Source organism: Oncorhynchus keta, unplaced genomic scaffold, assembly GCF_023373465.1.
Source record: "Oncorhynchus keta strain PuntledgeMale-10-30-2019 unplaced genomic scaffold, Oket_V2 Un_contig_3987_pilon_pilon, whole genome shotgun sequence".
NCBI lineage: Eukaryota > Metazoa > Chordata > Actinopteri > Salmoniformes > Salmonidae > Oncorhynchus > Oncorhynchus keta.
In genome coordinates, this window is record NW_026287543.1 from 8144 (window position 1) to 17500 (window position 9357).

The 9357-nt window shown below is 51.4% G+C and overlaps 1 pseudogene; it reads right to left on the bottom strand.

Moving 5' to 3' along the window:
* Nucleotides 1–459: 459 nt before the first annotated feature.
* LOC127924390 (ryanodine receptor 2-like) overlaps nt 460–9357 on the bottom strand; it is a 63241-nt pseudogene continuing 54343 nt past the window's right edge.

Sequence of the window (9357 nt, forward strand, 5' to 3'; positions counted from 1 at the left end):
GGGTGGTAACTAGGGATTGTACCCAGCAGGAACAGTATGCAGGGTGGTAACTAGGGATTGTACCCAGCAGGAACAGTATGCAGGGTGGTAACTAGGGATTGTACAGGGTGGTCCAGCAGCATCCAGGTCACTAGGGATTGTACCCAGCAGGAACAGCATCCAGGTGGTAACTAGGGATTGTACCCAGCAGGAACAGCATCCAGGTGGTAACTAGGGATTGTACCCAACAGCAACAGTATCCAGGGTGGTAACTAGGGGTAGTACCTAGCAGAAACAGTATTCAGGGTGGTCACTAGGGATTGTACCCAGCAGGAACAGCATCCAGGTGGTAACTAGGGATTGTACCCAGCAGGAACAGCATCCAGGTGGTAACTAGGGATTGTACCCAACAGCAACAGTATCCAGGGTGGTAACTAGGGATTATACCGAGCAGCAATAGTATCCAGGGTGGAAACTTACTTGAGAGTCTCCAGAGACATCTGTAGGTTGTAGCTCCTCTCCTGCTCAGGCAGCTTGGAGAACTCCACCAGACAAGGATGTTGCCGAACCTTGCATTATCTGTCCCGTACCTGCAACACAACACCATTATCTGTTGTCGTCCCAACCTGCAACACAACAGCATTATCTGTTGATGTCCCGAACCTGGAACACAACAGCATTATCTGTTATCGTCCCGTACCTGCAACACAACATCATTATCTGTTGTCGTCCCGAACCTGCAACACAACAGCATTATCTGTTGTTGTCACGAACCTGGAACACAACAGCATTATCTGTTGTTGTCCCAACCTGAACACAACAGCATTATCTGTTGATGTCCCGAACCTGGAACACAACCCTACAGCATTATCTGTTGGGCACCCGAACCTGGAACACAACAGCATTATCTGTTGTCGCCCGAACCTGGAACACAACAGCATTATCTGTTGTCGTCCAAACCTGGAACACAACAGCATTATCTGTTGATGTCCCAGGAACCTGGAACACAACAGCATTATCTGTTATCGTCCCTGTGCATCAACACCCCGAACCTGGAACACAACAGCGGGCAGTTAAATGTATGGAACACAACAGCATTATCTGTTGTTGTCCCTACATGTTGACTGTCAGGTAGACATAACCAACCCCTCCAGGACTTTCCCCGTTGTCACTAACCCTGGAACACATCACCCACCCCTGTCTGTAGGTGTTGCCAAACCTGGACACTGACCGGGTTAAAGCATATACAATGGGCAGTCATTTTCACCCTACAGGGCACAGCACCCCAGGAGCCAATGAAGGTTAAGTGCCTTGCTCAACATACGCTGACCAGGACTAACCCCAGGGGTGTCTACAACTAATGTCAGGGCAGTCTACCCCCTACAGGGCAGTCTAACCCCTACAGGGCACCACCCCCCTACAGGGCACTCCCCCCAGGGCACTCTAAATATACCGGAACTCCACAGTCTAACCCCTACAGGGCAGTCTAACCCCCCCCTACAGGGCACTCCACCCCCTACAGGGCAGTCTACCCCTGACAGGGCACTCTACCCCCCTACAGGGCAGTCTAACCCCCAGGGCAGTCTAACCCCCACAGGGCAGTCTGTCTAACCCCCTACAGGGCACTCTAACCCCTACAGGGCAGTCTAACCCCACAACCCTACAGGGCAGTCTAACCCCTACAGGGCAGTCTAACCCCTACAGGGCAGTCTAACCTGAACCCCACGGGGCAGTCTAACCCCTACAGGGCAGTCTAACCCCTACAGGGCAGTCTAACCCCTACACAGTCTAACCCTACAGGGCAGTCTACCCCCCTACAGGGCAGTCTAACCCTACAGGGCACCCCCTACAGGGCAGTCCACCCCCTACAGGGCAGTCTAACCCCTACAGGGCAGTCTAACACAGGGCAGTCTAACCCCCTACAGGGCAGTCTAACCCCTACAGGGCAGTCTAACCCCTACAGGGCAGTCTAACCCCTACAGGGCAGTCTAACCCCCTACAGGGCAGTCTAACCCCTACAGGGCAGTCTAACCCCCTACAGGGCAGTCTAACCCCTACAGGGCAGTCTACCCCCCTACAGGGCACTCCAACCCCTACAGGGCAGTCTACCCCCTACAGGGCAGTCTAACCCCCCTACAGGGCAGTCTAACCCCCTACAGGGCAGTCTAAACCCCTACAGGGCAGTCTACCCCCTACAGGGCAGTCTAACCCCTACAGGGCACTCTACCCCTACCGGGCTCTACCCCCTACAGGGCAGTCTAACCCCTACAGGGCACCCCCTACAGGGCAGTCTAACCCCTACAGGGCAGTCTAACCCCTACAGGGCAGTCTAACCCCCTACAGGGCAGTCTAACCCCCTACAGGGCAGTCTAACCCCTACAGGGCAGTCCAACACTCTACAGGGGCCCCTACAGGGCAGTCTAACCCCCTACAGGGCAGTCTAACCCCTACAGGGCAGTCTAACCCCCCCTACAGGGCAGTCTAACCCCTACAGGGCAGTCTAAACCCCCTACAGGGCAGTCTAACCCCTACAGGGCAGTCTAACCCCCTACAGGGGGCACTCTACAGGGCAGTCTAACCTACAGGGCAGTCCCAGGGCAGTCTAACCCCTACAGGGCAGTCTAACCCCTACAGGGCAGTCTAACCCCCTACAGGGCAGTCTAACCCCCCTACAGGGCAGTCTAACCCCTACAGGGCAGTCTAACCCCCTACAGGGCAGTCTAACCCCTACAGGGCACTCTAACCCCTACAGGGCAGTCTAACCCCTACAGGGCAGTCTACCCCCCTACAGGGCAGTCTAACCCCTACAGGGCAGTCTCTACCCCCCTACAGGGCAGTCTAACCTCTGGGCACTCTACCCCTACAGGGCAGTCTAACCCCCTACAGGGCAGTCTAACCCCTACCCCTACAGGGCAGTCTCAAACTCCCACAGGGCAGTCTAACCCCTACAGGGCAGTCTAACCCCCTACAGGGCAGTCTAACCCCTACAGGGCAGTCTAACCCCTACAGGGCAGTCTAACCCCCTACAGGGCAGTCTACCCCCTACAGGGCAGTCTAACCCCTACAGGGCAGTCTGACCCTACAGGGCAGTCTAACCCCTACAGGGCAGTCTACCCCCTACAGGGCAGTCTAACCCCTACAGGGCAGTCTAACCCCTACAGGGCAGTCTAACCCCTACAGGGCAGTCTAACCCCTACAGGGCAGTCTAACCCCTACAGGGCACTCTACCCCCCTACAGGGCAGTCTAACCCCCTACAGGGCAGTCTAACCCCCTACAGGGCAGTCTAACCCCTACAGGGCAGTCTAACCCCTACAGGGCAGTCTAACCCCCTACAGGGCAGTCTACCCCCTACAGGGCAGTCTAACCCCCTACAGGGCAGTCTAACCCCTACAGGGCAGTCTAACCCCCTACAGGGCAGTCTAACCCCTACAGGGCAGTCTAACCCCCCCCTACAGGGCAGTCTAACCCCTACAGGGCAGTCTAACCCCTACAGGGCAGTCTAACCCCTACAGGGCAGTCTACAACCCCCTACAGGGCAGTCTAACCCCTACAGGGCAGTCTAACCCCTACAGGGCAGTCTAACCCCTACAGGGCAGTCTAACCCCCTACAGGGCAGTCTAACCCCTACAGGGCAGGGCAGTCTAACCCCTACAGGGCAGTCTAACCCCCCTACAGGGCAGTCTAAACAGGGCAGTCCCCTACAGGGCAGTCTAACCCCCTACAGGGCAGTCTAACCCCTACAGGGCAGTCTAACCCCCTACAGGGCAGTCTAAACCCCTACAGGGCAGTCTAACCCCTACAGGGCAGTCTAACCCCTACAGGGCAGTCTAACCCCTACAGGGCAGTCTAACAGGGCCTAACCCCTACAGGGCAGTCTAACCCCTACAGGGCAGTCTAACCCCTACAGGGCAGTCTAACCCCTACAGGGCTACAGGGCAGTCTAACCCTCTAACCCCCTACAGGGCAGTCTAACCCCCTACAGGGCAGTCTAACCCCCTACAGGGCAGTCTAACCCCCTACAGGGCAGTCTAACCCCCTACAGGGCAGTCTAACCCCCTACAGGGCAGTCTAACCCCTACAGGGCAGTCTAACCCCCTACAGGGCAGTCTAACCCCCTACAGGGCAGTCTAACCCCCTACAGGGCAGTCTAACCCCTACAGGGCAGTCTAACCCCTACAGGGCAGTCTAAACCCCCTACAGGGCAGTCTAACCCCCTACAGGGCAGTCTAACCCCCTACAGGGCAGTCTAACCCCTACAGGGCAGTCTAACCCCCTACAGGGCAGTCTAACCCCTACAGGGCAGTCTAACCCCTACAGGGCAGTCTAACCCCTACAGGGCAGTCTAAACCCCTACAGGGCAGTCTAACCCCTACAGGGCAGTCTAACCCCCCTACAGGGCAGTCTAACCCCCTACAGGGCAGTCTAACCCCTACAGGGCAGTCTAACCCCTACAACCCCCTACAGGGCACAGGGCAGTCTAACCCCTACAGGGCAGTCTAACCCCTACAGGGCAGTCTAACCCCTACAGGGCAGTCTAACCCCTACAGGGCAGTCTAACCCCCTACAGGGCAGTCTAACCCCTACAGGGCAGTCTAACCCCTACAGGGCAGTCTACCCCCTACAGGGCAGTCTAACCCCACAGGGCAGTCTAACCCCTACAGGGCAGTCTAACCCCTACAGGGGCCCCCTACGGGCAGTCTAACCCCTACAGGGCAGTCTAACCCCCTACAGGGCAGTCTAACCCCCTACAGGGCAGTCTAACCCCTACAGGGCAGTCTAACCCCCTACAGGGCAGTCTAACCCCTACAGGGCAGTCTCTAACCCCCTACAGGGCAGTCTAACCCCTACAGGGCAGTCTAACCCCCTACAGGGCAGTCTAACCCCTACAGGGCAGTCTAACTACAGGGCCCCTACAGGGCAGTCTAACCCCTACAGGGCAGTCTAACCCCCTACAGGGCAGTCTAACCCCCTACAGGGCAGTCTAAACCCCTACAGGGCAGTCTAAACCCCTACAGGGCAGTCTAAACCCCTACAGGGCAGTCTAACCCCCTACAGGGCAGTCTAACCCCTACAGGGCAGTCTAACCCCCTACAGGGCAGTCTAACTCCTTGCTGCTCTAGAACAGCAGAGATGAAAGATGAAAGAGGAAACCAACTGATGTATTATATTCTGGTGAGTAAGGGTTTATTTAGTCTTCTAGGGCAACAAGTAATGACCAGGGCCGGCTCTAATCTTTTGGGGGCCCTATGCGAGATTTGCCCCCCCCCTCAACAAGTGGGAAAGAAAATGTAATGACCCTACCCGTCTTGATGGCGGAGAGAAAATTGAACATTTTAAAGTTTATTTCCTGCAATTAACCCCTCAACAAAATGTTCAGTTTTAGAGCAAGTTTTACGCAGTTCTAAACCGTTGGGATGGGTTATTAGCCATTTCAGGAGGTGCGGCAGTGAACAAACAGCTGACCCGCGCATCATTAGCGTGCACGTGTGACCGTGCGTACAGGGCTTGTACAGTGAGCAGGGCGCACGTGTGTACTCACAGCCCGTAGGTCCAGCCCAGGTCAATCTTGTTCATCACCCACAGCTCATGGATGTTCTCGGCCAACTTCTCCCTGATCCTCTCCAGGTGAGGAGGCAGAACAACCTGAAACCACAACACATGATACACAGGAAGTCCATGCCATTGGCCACAAGCATTACCCACACAGTGCATGGGGACAGAGGTTGTTGTTCTGGGACCTCACTTAGTTATAACTAGTGTTGATCTGGGCTAACTTCCCCTGTACTGAGGCAAGGGAGGCTAGTCAATTGACCTTAACCCCTGTCAGTTGTTGACTAGTTAAAGTAGATCTTGGCTAACTACTGAGGCAAGGAGGCTAGTCAATTGACCTTAACCCCTGTCAGTTGTTGACTAGTTAAAGTAGATCTGGGCTAACTACTGAGGCAAGGGAGGCTAGTCAATTGACCTTAACCCCTGTCAGTTGTTGACTAGTTAAAGTAGATCTGGGCTAACTACTGAGGCAAGGGAGGCTAGTCAATTGACCTTAACCCCTGTCAGTTGTTGACTAGTTAAAGTAGATCTTGGCTAACTACTGAGGCAAGGGAGGCTAGTCAATTGACCTTAACCCCTGTCAGTTGTTGACTAGTTAAAGTAGATCTTTAAAAGTAGATCTAACCCCTGTCAGTTGTTGACTAGTTAAAGTAGATCTTGGCTAACTACTGAGGCAAGGGAGGCTAGTCAATTGACCTTAACCCCTGTCAGTTGTTGACTAGTTAAAGTAGATCTGGGCTAACTACTGAGGCAAGGGAGGCTAGTCAATTGACCTTAACCCCTGTCAGTTGTTGACTAGTTAAAGTAGATCTGGGCTAACTACTGAGGCAAGGGAGGCTAGTCAATTGACCTTAACCCCTGTCAGTTGTTGACTAGTTAAAGTAGATCTGGGCTAACTACTGAGGCAAGGGAGGCTAGTCAATTGACCTTAACTCCTGTCAGTTGTTGACTAGTTAAAGTAGATCTGGGCTAACTACTGAGGCAAGGGAGGCTAGTCAATTGACCTTAACCCCTGTCAGTTGTTGACTAGTTAAAGTAGATCTGGGCTAACTACTGAGGCAAGGGAGGCTAGTCAATTGACCTTAACCCCTGTCAGTTGTTGACTAGTTAAAGTAGATCTGGGCTAACTACTGAGGCAAGGAGGCTAGTCAATTGACCTTAACTCATGTCAGTTGTTGACTAGTTAAAGTAGATCTGGGCTAACTACTGAGGCAAGGGAGGCTAGTCAATTGACCTTAACTCCTGTCAGTTGTTGACTAGTTAAAGTAGATCTGGGCTAACTACTGAGGCAAGGGAGGCTAGTCAATTGACCTTAACTCCTGTCAGTTGTTGACTAGTTAAAGTAGATCTGGGCTAACTACTGAGGCAAGGGAGGCTAGTCAATTGACCTTAACCCCTGTCAGTTGTTGACTAGTTAAAGTAGATCTGGGCTAACTACTGAGGCAAGGGAGGCTAGTCAATTGACCTTAACTCCTGTCAGTTGTTGACTAGTTAAAGTAGAGTTGACACCCATCATGACACATTATAGTAAAGGGTATTCTTTACCCACCTGGCTGGTGTCAACAGGTGTAGGGGTGAAGGCAGCCTGGGACAGGGTGATGGTGGGACCCAGTAGATCCCTGGTCTCACTGTGGTCCTCCTTGTACTCCTGGCTGTGTTCCACTCTCAGCTTCTCCCTGGGTAGCACAGCCTCGAAACACGGAGCGTAGCCCGGCGGGGCAGGAACTTAAACTCTCCTGGCGACCACCCAGCAGGAAACGCACTCTGGAGGGAAGAAGAGGAGGAAAAAGAGAGAAGAAGAAGAAGAAGAAGAAGAAGAAGAAGAAGAAGAAGGAGGAGAAGGGTTAGGAGAGAAGAAGAAGGAACAAAATAATTAGAAGAAGAAGAAGAAGGAGAAGACGGATTAGGAGAAGAAGAAGAAGAAGAAGAAGGAGAAGAAGAAGAAGAAGAAGAAGAAGAAGAAGAAGAAGAAGAAGGAGGAGAAGGGTTAGGAGAAGAAGAAGGAAAAATAATTAGAAGAAGAAAGAAGAAGAAGAAGGATTAGAGCAGAAACTACTGACACCTCGATAAAGATGAGCAGAAACTACTGACACCCTCGATAACGACGAGCAGAAACTACTGACACCCTCGATAAAGACGAGCAGAAACTACTGACACCCTCGATAAAGACGAGCAGAAACTACTGACACCCTCGATAAAGACGAGCAGAAACTACTGACACCCTCGATAAAGATGAGCAGAAATTACTGACACCCTCGATAAAGACGAGCAGAAACTACTGACACCCTCGATAAAGACGAGCAGAAACTACTGACACCCTCGATAAAGATGAGCAGAAACTACTGACACCCTCGATAAAGATGAGCAGAAACTACTGACACCCTCGATAAAGACGAGCAGAAACTACTGACACCCTCGATAAAGATGAGCAGAAACTACTGACACCCTCGATAAAGACGAGCAGAAACTACTGACACCCTCGATAAAGATGAGCAGAAACTACTGACACCCTCGATAAAGACGAGCAGAAATGACTGACACCCTCGATAAAGACGAGCAGAAATGACTGACACCCTCGATAAAGATGAGCAGAAACTACTGACACCCTCGATAAAGATGAGCAGAAACTACTGACACCCTCGATAAAGATGAGCAGAAATTACTGACACCCCTGATAAAGACGAGCAGAAATGACTGACACCCTCGATAAAGACGAGCAGAAATTACTGACACCCCCGATAAAGACGAGCAGAAATTACTGACACCCCCGATAAAGATGATCAGAAACTACTGACACCCTCGATAAAGATGAGCAGAAACTACTGACACCCTGATAAAGATGATCAGAAACTACTGACACCCTCGATAAAGATGAGCAGAAATGACTGACACCCTCGATAAAGACGAGCAGAAACTACTGACACCCTCGATAAAGATGATCAGAAACTACTGACACCCTCGATAAAGACGAGCAGAAACTACTGACACCCTCGATAAAGATGATCAGAAACTACTGACACCCTCGATAAAGATGAGCAGAAACTACTGACACCCTCGATAAAGATGAGCAGAAACTACTGACACCCTCGATAAAGACGAGCAGAAATTACTGACACCCCTGATAAAGACGAGCAGAAATGACTGACACCCTCGATAAAGACGAGCAGAAATTACTGACACCCCCGATAAAGACGAGCAGAAACGACTGACACCCCGATAAAGACGAGCAGAAATTACTGACACCCTCGATAAAGACGAGCAGAAATGACTGACACCCTCGATAAAGACGAGCAGAAACGACTGACACCCCGATAAAGACGAGCAGAAATTACTGACACCCCCGATAAAGACGAGCAGAAATGACTGACACCCTCGATAAAGATGAGCAGAAATTACTGACACCCCCGATAAAGACGAGCAGAAACTACTGACACCCTCAATAAAGACGAGCAGAAATGACTGACACCCTCGATAAAGATGAGCAGAAATTACTGACACCCTCGATAAAGACGAGCAGAAATGACTGTATAATACTGAGCTGTATTGTATGCACACAAAAAACAGGGACATTATATTATTTTATAATAATACAATTGGTAATAGGAAGATGTTCTGTTTAATATGTAATACAAAACACATCTCAAAATGGTCAGGGTCAAAGTTATTGACTCCCCTGTTATTAATACCTTTCAGTACCTGACCTTGTGAGGAAAACAGCACTGAGCCTTTTCATCACGTTTCATGAGTTGGAGAAACATTAGGAGGGATCTTAGACCTCCATACAGAACCCTTACATATCTTAGACCTCCATACAGAACCCTTACAGA